At 48.2% G+C, this 10,971-nt stretch overlaps 1 protein-coding gene across 9 annotated transcripts in view; it reads right to left on the bottom strand.

The window, feature by feature from the left end:
- The window catches only part of gpcpd1 (glycerophosphocholine phosphodiesterase 1), a 74,406-nt gene that overhangs the window by 56,400 nt on the left and 7,035 nt on the right, over positions 1-10,971 (bottom strand). For 5 of the 9 annotated variants that reach the window (XM_078556416.1, XM_078556417.1, XM_078556415.1 and 2 more), the window contains exon 2: positions 2,123-2,193. The gene's annotated coding sequence lies outside the window, so the exon portion shown is untranslated. Of the gene's footprint in view, positions 1-2,122; positions 2,194-6,885; positions 7,007-10,455; positions 10,636-10,971 lie in introns of those variants that run through there. The other 4 variants (XM_078556422.1, XM_078556418.1, XM_078556414.1 and 1 more) reach the window with 4 other exon arrangements.

The following is a 10,971-nucleotide window of genomic DNA, read 5'->3' on the forward strand; positions in this document are numbered from 1 at the left end:
ATGCCAAAGACAGTGAATTGACAGTTTTAAAATGCTTTGATTGTGGTTAAAGGTATCTTTGTACAATTAATTCATTCAATAAACCATGCCACATTAACTTAATATGAATTACTGGTGTTATGTTTTTATTCACATTTCCAAATGCAGACCACCGAAACCCACACCAATGGTTCACATTTGTACATAGTGTATATGTTGATACCCATTTTTGGAAGCTTCAAAGGTCGACTTATACGTCGTGATCCATATATTATATAAGAAATAGAATTTTAAAAATTATTTTATGAGGTATATTAGCAACAAACGACCTGTTAATACTAAACTTGCAGGTAGTCAGAAGATAATGCTACAGGGAATCTCTGCATTTATGTCAACAACGTAACTTTTAAAAAATTAAGCTGCAGCTGGGAAATCTGGCTTATAAATTGCAACTCTGCATTGTAATTTAGTCAGTATTCCATTTTAATCCTAACATTAATTGTAATCTAATGGAGAGAAACTGCAAATGTTAGAAGTACTCAGGTCTGCAGCCTGTTACATGGAGAATGTTCCTATTGACATTGAGTGTGTGTACTTTGAGAATAATGCACGGCTGAAATGCCATAACCTATCAAATTTGCAAGGTTAAAAATTTCTTTCCTATAATTACTGTATTCTATTGCATTTTAATATACTATTCCATTTACAGTAAAGACAATACTGGAAAATACTGAAGCATTGAGAAATTCCATGTATTTTTCCCCTTTTCCTCTGATAAAATGTTGTTTGAACAATGCATTTGATGTTTTAAGTTTTGTAACCATTGTTAACAGAACACCGATTTAACTGTTTGGCCATATTTGTTTAACACCACCTGTAATCCCCCTTGGTTCTGAGTATTTACACTGGCATTTTAGTGAGTGTAAGTAATACAGCAAACTTTGCAATATAACTTGCATTGTTTATGGTTTTGCATTAAATAGTGAAATTAAGCTTCAAACAGGTTGCTGTAAGCAACCACAGAAAATGTCTTGAACATGCCCCAAATTAGGAAAATAAACTGACTACATGACACCAATTTAAGTCTGCTGCAGTAATAAATGGGCAATGGGTAGTGCATAGGGCAATGCGCGAGTGTAGAATGGATAAGGCGCCCAAACTGCATGACAAAGCGGGCAAAGTTTTGTTACTTCCGTCTGCTTAAGCACTTGGCACGTCATAACATTCAAGGCTATGGGCCAAGTGCTGGTAAATGGGATTAGGTAGGTAGGTCAGGTGCTTCTCACGTGTCGGTGCAGACTCGATGGGCCGAAGGGCCTCTTCTGCACTGTGATTCTGTATAAGAGCAGCCATTTATGATATGCCCTTCTATTTCAACATCCCACATCAGCGCCAAAAGATGAAGCTGCATCCACTCATCACTGGATGGTAAATTGGAGCAAACAACTCCTGAACTTCTCAAACATTTAATAGTTTCAATGAACATTTTAAGTTTGTGCCAAGTTACTTGTGAATGTAGGATAAAACTTGCACAGTTCAAGTGCCAATACAAATCTTACACACTTCAGAACAAAGATGAGCATAAATGCGCCACGAGAAATTCAATGATGTATCCAGACTGCATCAATTTTATTCTGCAAGTGGACTGACTTGAAAACTTCGTGTATCTTGGTTCATAACAAAAACGAATATATTCTACATTAGAATTAAAAGGAAATAGTTTCAGCAACACACATGCACATATACATATTATAAACTTGTCAACTTTTGTGTATGTTATCCATGGAGCTGTGCCCATTTGAGGCAAATACAACTTAAGCATAAGTATATTGTCACACTTTTGGTTGGATATCATGTGCAGTGTAATGTCAAATCACTGTAAAGATCCTACGGTACCTTGAGCCTTTGGGCAATTTTTAAACCTCGCTAATCTGAACCATATAAACATTTAAAATGTAACATGTAAATGAGCATGTCTGTCATACATGTACAAATCAGAATCATTTGGCAGTTGAGGTTTCAGCCAGGCAGTGTAAACAAGGTGCTGCCTGGCTGAAACACAAATAGTTGCAGTCTAATTGCATTTTAAGAAAACAAAACATGCTTTGCAACTAAATAGTATATATAAACATTAGACACTTACTGCATACAGCTGGATCTTTGTAGTCTCATGCTGGCTTGTTTTCTCCACTTGTTGCTCTTAAACCTCCAGGCCTGCATTAAAAATAAAGTGAATTCAAAATGCTGAAAATTAATATTAATGCCACCTTTAATGTTATGCTCTTCTGTGGCACTAAATTTTAAGACACTGAATTGTGTTTACATTCTTGTTGACTATGCAGAACAGCGCAATACCTGCTCATTCACAGAGATGGAAAAGATCATTTACAATCACAGCGCCTCCACTAAAATAGCAGGTACACAACATCTTAAAAAGTCGAGGTTGGCTCCCATTCAGTGTTCCCTCTAGGCTGTACACCTGCATGGCCGCACAACAGTGCATCAAGCGTCATGCATTTAGCTATTACAAGTGCACACATCCTGTTGGTTAAATGAGGTTTATTGCCACTTCATCCCACAAGCAAAGAACTGCTAGGCTCCCCCCACAACAGGAAATGAACAGACAAGAGCCAAACCTAACATGATTATCAGGTGAATTAGTAGCCGTTGAATTAGCCAAAATTCACTCCTGTCGAGTGCAGCCTAAAAGCTGTGTCAGTACCTGTCTTTCCTGTGGCTTGCTCGCTTGTTTCCCTCCCACTCGCCACCTCTTCCCGCTCCTCCCCCCCGACCCTCCCGGTCACCGCCTCTCCCATTCCCCTCCCTTCCCAATCCGCCTGCTCGCGGCCTCCAGCTTGACACCTCTCCCACTCCCTGCTTCCCTTCCTGACCCTCCCACTTGCAGCTCATTTCGCTCCCTTGTTCATACTATGATCTCTAGATCATTTAACTTTAAGAAATTGGAATAGCCAGTTATTAACTAAAAGAGATACACCACAAGACTTTAAAACAAAACTTCACTGTCTATAAAAAAAAGAAAACACTAACATAACACTACAGTTTGTTAAGACCGAGGAGTATAAATCCAGTTCCCCTTTTACTTCCTAATTCCATCGAAGAGTTCCCTTATACATTATGAGATCTCGAGGGTTCATTTCACTTCTTCTGGGGCCAAACCAAATATGCCACAGCTCTCCAGAATTCACTCTGATTTCTCCTCAGTGTTCCAGCTATTCGCCAAGGTACAAGATTTCATGGGGACCCTCCCATAAGCTTTTGACTAAGTGACCCTACAACTTTCCTTCAAAAACCTCAATTGTGGATGGAATGGAACAGGTTTCCATTCTCTCTTCACTACAAAGCTCTGTCCCCAGTTCCCAGGTGCACTTTCCCCATACAGGGACACTGTCTCTCTGACCTTCATCCTCCAGTTCACAAGAGCAACCACTCTCTAAATTCACAAGGCAGGGGTAAGAGAGTGGGGGAGGGACAAGGAGAGAGAGATAGACTGGTGGAAACAGAGAGGGAATAGAGAGTGGGAAAGGGGAAGACAACAGAAGCGGGGCTGAGAGTCAAAAGTGTCACCAGCCCAGAGTCTACAAAAAAATTTGAAATATAGCCTCTCGTGCAATAAGGTTGGACACCCCTGCTGTACGAGGTTCTGGGACCCGAGGGCAGAACAAGCACACACAGAACACTGAAGAATCCCCACTGGGCCTAAGATAAGAAATAGGAGCAAGAATAGTCCATTTGGCCTATCAAGCCTGCTCCACCACTCAATAAGCCCATGGCTGAGCCGCCCCCCCCCCATATTCCTCGATTCCCTAGTAGATAATAAATCTGAACATATTCAAGGCTGAGCTAGACAATGACCTAGCCTCCACTGTTCTCTGTGGAAAAGAATTCCAAAGACTAATGATCCTCAAGAAAAAAATTCTCATCTCAGTCCAAAATGTGAGACAACTTACTTTAAACTGTGCCTCTTCGTTCTAGATTCCACCACCTCGTCACCCCCACAACGAGGGGAAACATCCTCTCAGAATATATCTTATCAAGCCTCCTCACAGTCTTTTATATTTCAATAAGGTCAGCTCTAGTTCTTCTAAGCTCCAATAAATATAGGCCTAACCTGCTCAACATTTCCTCACAAGGCCACCCCTTCATCCAGTTATTAGCATAGTTAACTTTCTCTGAGCTGCAAGTATATCCCTCCTTAATGAGGAGGCCAAAGCTGTACACAGTATTCTATATGCCATCTTACCAATGCACTGTGGCAAGGCCTCAGTAGTTTTATACTCCATCCCCCTTTGCCTTCCCACATTATACTCTATGTGCCAAACTTTTTGCCCACTCACTTAAATCATTTATAGCCCTTTGCAAACTCTTCACGTCTGCCTTATAACTTGCTTTCCTACCTATATTTGCATCATCACATTCCATGATAACACAGTCTGTTCCTTCATCAAGTCATTAATATAGATTGTAAATAGCAGAGACCCAGCATTGATCTTTGTGGCACTCCACTAGTTACAGTGCGCCAACCTGAAAATGATCCATTTATCCCAACTCTGTTTCCGGTTAGCTAGCCAGTCAATCTTCCATCCACGCTAACATATCACCACCACGAGCTCCTATCTTGTGCAGTAACCTTTTATGTGGCAGCTTATAGAATACCTTTTGGAAATCCAAATGCACATCTACTGATACCACTTCATCCACCCTGCCTGTTATATCCTCAAAGAATGCTAATAAATTTGTCAAAATGACTTTGCCTAATTGTATTAATTTTCCAAACGTCTTGCTACTTCCTCCTTAATAATGGATTCTAGCATTTTCCCAATGTTAGACGTTAAGCTAACTGGCCTATAGTTTCCAGCTTTCTGTCTCCCTCCTTTCTTGAATATTAGTGGTACATTTGTGGCTATTCAATCGCTGTGACCTTTCCAGAATTTAAGGATTTTGGAAGATTACAGTCAATGCGTCCACTATCTCTGCGGCTACTTCTTTTCAGACCCTAGGATTCAGGCCATTAGTTTCAGGTGATTTGGCAGGTTTAAGTCCATTAGTTTCCCTCATTCAATGTATATGAAGGTTAAAATCTCCTACAATTATTGCAACAGCTTTCTTACAAGCTCCCATTATTTCTTGATTTATACTCTATCCTACAGTGCAGCTAGTTGTCAGCGAGTTACAAACTACTCCCACCACTGATTTGTTCTTTTTGCTATTTCCTATCTGCACCCAAACTGATTCTACATCTTGATCCCCTGAGCCAAGGTCATTTCTCACCAAAGCACTGATCTCATCCTTTGTTAACAGAGCTATCCCATCTCTTTTCTTTCTTCCAAAATGTCAAATATCCTGGAATGTTAAACTCCTAACAGCCATTCGGTGAAGGAGGAGACCAGAAGTCAATCTTTACTCAGTTTAGATTTATTCACAAAGTGAAACATTGCAAGTGTATAGCTCATGACCCTACTCCCCACCCCACTGTCAATAAGTGGCTCGTTATACTCTTTTGAGCAAAACAAGTAACAAATTACCAGTCCCTTAAAGGGGTCAGTGCCTCGTTACATGTGCTCAAATAAGGAATGTCCTTCACCTTTTTACCCTAACTTTTAATTCATACAAATAACACCAGCCGTGGTCACTTTGCAACCATGTCTGTACCAGCTATAATATCATACTCATTTATTTCTATTTGTACTATCAATTCATTTATCTTGTTACGAATGCCGTGTACATTCAGATAAAGGGCTTTAATTCTGACTTTTTAACCTTTTTTTCCCCCCTAATCTGACCTTAGTTGCTGGTGGATTCTTAGGTTTGTTCACTCTGTCCGTGTTGCAATCCTGAACTATTGCCTGATCCTTCCTCTTCAATTTTCCAAATCGCCACCACACCGCCCCCCCCCCCCTCCCCTACCCCCTTCATCCACCACCTGCCCTAACTGAGCTGCACTGGCTCCAATCCTCCAAATTTTAAATTCTCTCTTGTTTAACACCCCCAGAACTTTCTATTCCTCCATTATGTGCCTCAGTGTCATGTTTTGTTTTATAATTCTCCTGTGAAGCACCTTGGACCATTTTGTTACATTAAAGGTGCTATACAAATACAAGTTGTTGCAGATTGGTTACTGTGATGAGAGGGTGATGAGAAAAACAATTTTTCCAATAATTTATATCAATTTTTCCTTTTCCCACCTATTTCCATTATTTTTAAATGTATTCCACCCATCGTTCATTTCACCCCACCCCCACTAGAGCTACCTAGCACATTTTTAGATAATATCACCACCTTCGACACCTCTTTGTTCTTTTGTCTGTGACATCTTTTGGTTATCTCCTATCACTGCTTGCTTGTCCCAACAACACCCCCCCCCCCGCCCCGCCTTAAACCAGCTTATATTTCACCCCTTTCCTATTTTTACTTAGTTCTGTTGAAGGGTCATGAGGACTCAAAACGTCAACTTTGCTCTTCTCCGTCGATGCTGCCAGACCTGCTGAGTTTTTCCAGGTATTTCTGTTTTTGTTTAGGAGATCAGCCATGATTGTTTTGAACAACATAGCAGGCTTCAGGGGCCATATGGTCTACTTCTGCTCCTATTTTGTATGCTACGTTCCTATTATGCCTTTAGCTGGCTATGTTTCACATTCAGGAATTCCTTTCCTGATCCCGTTTTTTGCATGATACAAATACAAGTCCAAATACAACTCTACTTTGGAACAACATTTGATTCAGTGCAAGGGCTGAGGGAGATATTTTCCAACATGAAATGAATGCAAATTACTACAGTTCAAGATAATTAATTCTTGTGAAACAACACTGGCCAGTTAGTGGCAAGTACAAGATCTTCCTCGTTATGCAATTACTGTTTGCTCACACCAAACGGTAAAAATATAGCACCTTTTCTTTGGAAAAACTTCACAGATGGTTAATAGCATTGCAAGGCTGCGAACTGTTTGTCCTGAATTCCCAACTGGATTTCTTGATAACCATCCTGTAAGGCAGGAGGTTACAGTCAGATCAGCTGTGACCTTATCGAATGGCAGAGCAAGCTTGAAGGGCCAAGTGGCCTAAGTCTTGTTCCTAATTCGCTGGATGGGGCTCTTTAGAGAAGGTGAGACAATTTAAAAAATATGAAATGTATTTGATCCCGACGGTCTCTACCTTCGCTCTTCCCCACGAGCGTAAACAGTCCCATCTTGTTTCAGGTCATTGTGGAAATTTGCAAAAGAAACACACACCCCAAAGCCTAACCACTTCATCACCCACATATGAAAGAGTGGGGGTGTCAATGGAGCAATTTCATGGCAAAATGATGTCCCTGGGCAATAAAACCCCTCAGTCTTAACAAAAAAATTTTTTTTTTTTTTTTTTTTAAAAGGTTTGATTTGCACGTATCCCAACCCACACCTCATTTTTTGCTTAACTTTTTGTTAAAAAAATGCTGACTGCCCAACTCAAAGGCACTTGTCGACGTGGAGGGGATGTGGAGCGGGGGGGAGGAGAGAGAGAGATGGGGGGGGGGGGGGAGGAGAGAGAGAGATGGGGGGGGGGGGGAGGAGAGAGAGAGATGGGGGGGGGGGAGGAGAGAGAGAGATGGGGGGGGAGGAGAAGAGAGAGAGATGGGGGGGGAGGAGAGAGAGAGATGGGGGGGGGAGGAGAGAGAGAGATGGGGGGGGGGAGGAGAGAGAGAGATGGGGGGGGAGGAGAAGAGAGAGAGATGGGGGGGGAGGAGAGAGAGAGATGGGGGGGGGAGGAGAGAGAGAGATGGGGGGGGGAGGAGAGAGAGAGATGGGGGGGGGGAGGAGAGAGAGAGATGGGGGGGGAGGAGAGAGAGAGATGGGGGGGGGGAAGAGAGAGAGAGATGGGGGGGGAGGAGAGAGAGAGATGGGGGGGGGAGGAGAGAGAGAGATGGGGGGGGGGAGGAGAGAGAGAGATGGGGGGGGGGAGGAGAGAGAGAGATGGGGGGGGGGGAGGAGAGAGAGAGATGGGGGGGGGAGGAGAGAGAGAGATGGGGGGGGGAGGAGAGAGAGAGATGGGGGGGGAGGAGAGAGAGATGGGGGGGGGAGGAGAGAGAGAGATGGGGGGGGGGAGGAGAGAGAGAGATGGGGGGGGGGAGGAGAGAGAGAGATGGGGGGGGAGGAGAGAGAGAGATGGGGGGTGGGGAGGAGAGAGAGAGATGGGGGGTGGGAGGAGAGAGAGAGATGGGGGGTGGGAGGAGAGAGAGAGATGGGGGGGGGAAGGAGAGAGAGAGATGGGGGGGGGAGGAGAGAGAGAGATGGGGGGGGGGAGGAGAGAGAGAGATGGGGGGGGGAGGAGAGAGAGAGATGGGGGGGGAGGAGAGAGAGAGATGGGGGGGGAAGAGAGAGAAGGGGGGGGGAGAGAGAGAAGGGGGGGGGGAGAGAGAGAAGGGGGGGGAGAGAGAGAAGGGGGGGGAGAGAGAGAAGGGGGGGGAGAGAGAGAAGGGGGGGAGAGAGAGAAGGGGGGGAGAGAGAGAAGGGGGGGGAGAGAGAGAAGGGGGGGGGAGAGAGAGAAGGGGGGGGGAGAGAGAGAAGGGGGGGAGAGAGAGAAGGGGGGGGGAGAGAGAGAAGGGGGGGGGAGAGAGAGAAGGGGGGGAGAGAGAGAAGGGGGGGAGAGAGAGAAGGGGGGGGGGAGAGAGAAGGGGGGGAGAGAGAGAGGGGGGGGGGAGAGTGAAGGGGGGGGGGGAGAGAAGGGGGGGGGGGAGAGAAGGGGGGGGGGGAGAGAAGGGGGGGGAGAGAGAAGGGGGGGGAGAGAGAGGGGGGGGGAGTGTGAAGGGGGGGGGTGAGAAGGGGGGGGGAGAGAGAAGGGGGGGGGAGAGAGAAGGGGGGGGAGAGAGAAGGGGGGGGGAGAGAGAAGGGGGGGGGAGAGAGAAGGGGGGGGAGAGAGAAGGGGGGGGAGAGAGAAGGGGGGGAGAGAGAAGGGGGGGGAGAGAGAAGGGGGGGGGAGAGAGAAGGGGGGGAGAGAGAAGGGGGGGGAGAGAGAAGGGGGGGAGAGAGAAGGGGGGGGAGAGAGAAGGGGGGGGAGAGAGAGAAGGGGGGGGAGAGAGAGAAGGGGGGGGAGAGAGGGTTGGGGGGGAGAGAAGGGTTGGGGGGGGAGAGAAGGGTTGGGGGGGGAGAGAAGGGGTTGGGGGGGGAAGGAAGGGTTGGGGGGGGAGAGAAGGGTTGGGGGGGGAGAGAAGGGTTGGGGGGGGAGAGAAGGGTTGGGGGGGAGAGAAGGGTTGGGGGGGGAGAAGGAGGTTGGGGGGGGAGAGAAGGGTTGGGGGGGGAGAGAAGGGTTGGGGGGGGAGAGAAGGGTTGGGGGGGGAGAGAAGGTTGGGGGGGGGAGAGAAGGGTTGGGGGGGGGAGAGAAGGGTTGGGGGGGGGAGAGAAGGGTTGGGGGGGGGAGAGAAGGGTTGGGGGGGGGAGAGAAGGGTTGGGGGGGGAGAGAAGGGTTGGGGGGGGGAGAGAAGGGTTGGGGGGGGGAGAGAAGGGTTGGGGGGGGGAGAGAAGGGTTGGGGGGGGAGAGAAGGGTTGGGGGGGGAGAGAAGGGTTGGGGGGGGGAGAGAAGGGTTGGGGGGGGGAGAGAAGGGTTGGGGGGGGGAGAGAAGGGTTGGGGGGGGGAGAGAAGGGTTGGGGGGGGGAGAGAAGGGTTGGGGGGGGGAGAGAAGGGTTGGGGGGGGAGAGAAGGGTTGGGGGGGGGAGGAAGGGTTGGGGGGGGGAGAGAAGGGTTGGGGGGGGGAGAGAAGGGTTGGGGGGGGGAGAGAAGGGTTGGGGGGGGAGAGAAGGGTTGGGGGGAGAGAAGGGTTGGGGGGGGAGAGAAGGGTTGGGGGGGGAGAGAAGGGTTGGGGGGGGAGAGAAGGGTTGGGGGGGGAGAGAAGGGTTGGGGGGGAGAGAAGGGTTGGGGGGGGAGAGAAGGGTTGGGGGGGGAGAGAAGGGTTGGGGGGGAGAGAAGGGTTGGGGGGGAGAGAAGGGTTGGGGGGGGAGAGAAGGGTTGGGGGGGGGGGAGAGAGAGAGAGAGAGAGCGGGGGGGGGGAGAGAGAAGCGGGGGGGCGAGAGAAGGGTTGGGGGGGGGAGAAGGGTTGGGGGGGGGGGGAGAGAGAGAGAGAGAGAGAGAAGCGGGCGGGGGGGGGGGGGGAGCGGCGAAACTGTTTCCCTCGGGCTCTGGAGGAAGGTCAGTGGGACACCAAACGTCCAACTCTTTGTCTTTCTCGCCGCAGATGCCGTCAGGCCCGCTGAGTTTCCTGGTTTTGTTTCAGACTCTCAGTATCCGCACTGTTTCGCTTCTATCCCCCCGCCGCCGCCGCCACCACCACCCTCCTCTCCCCCCCCCCTTCCCCGTCCCCAGCACGCGGCGGGTCTAACGGAAATACCCAGGAACCGCCTGGAACCGGTTCAATCCGCCGCAGCGGCAGCATCATCATCTCGAGAGCTCAGCCAGGACTCGCGCTACACACCCGCCGCCGCCGCCTACCTGAAGCAAATCATCAATCCGACTTCTTCTTCTTCTTCGACGGACAGGAGAGGTTTTTAAAAAAAAAGCACAAATAAGATAAAGAAAATATTAAGAGGGTCAGAGGACAGACCGTCGCTGCCGACAGTTCCGATCGCAACGGCAACCGCAGCTTCCACTGAAAGACCCCCCCCCGCCGCCGCCGCCGCCGCCTCTCGGTCCCCTATTGGTTCGCGGCCCTCCTCTCCTTTGCCTGATTGGTGAGTTTCCCTGTCAATCAATCCACAGGGCCGCCTGCGCTGTGGTGGGGGTGGTCAGCTGGAAGGAGACTTGTGACTTCCAAGCTGCTCAAGTGAAATGCTGAGTCTCTTGTATGGGTGTTTTTTTTTTAAATTTCCAATTTCAAGCATCCACGGCTCTTGCTTATTACTTTTTTTTTAAAGTCTTTAAAGACTGAGTCATTTATAGTGTAAAAGATATGCAGGAAGGGGAAGGGATTGAGAGACACTATTATTCATATGGAACAGGAATGCTGCT

This window comes from Cetorhinus maximus, chromosome 14, assembly GCF_964194155.1.
Source record: "Cetorhinus maximus chromosome 14, sCetMax3.hap1.1, whole genome shotgun sequence".
Classification (NCBI taxonomy): Eukaryota; Metazoa; Chordata; class Chondrichthyes; order Lamniformes; family Cetorhinidae; genus Cetorhinus; species Cetorhinus maximus.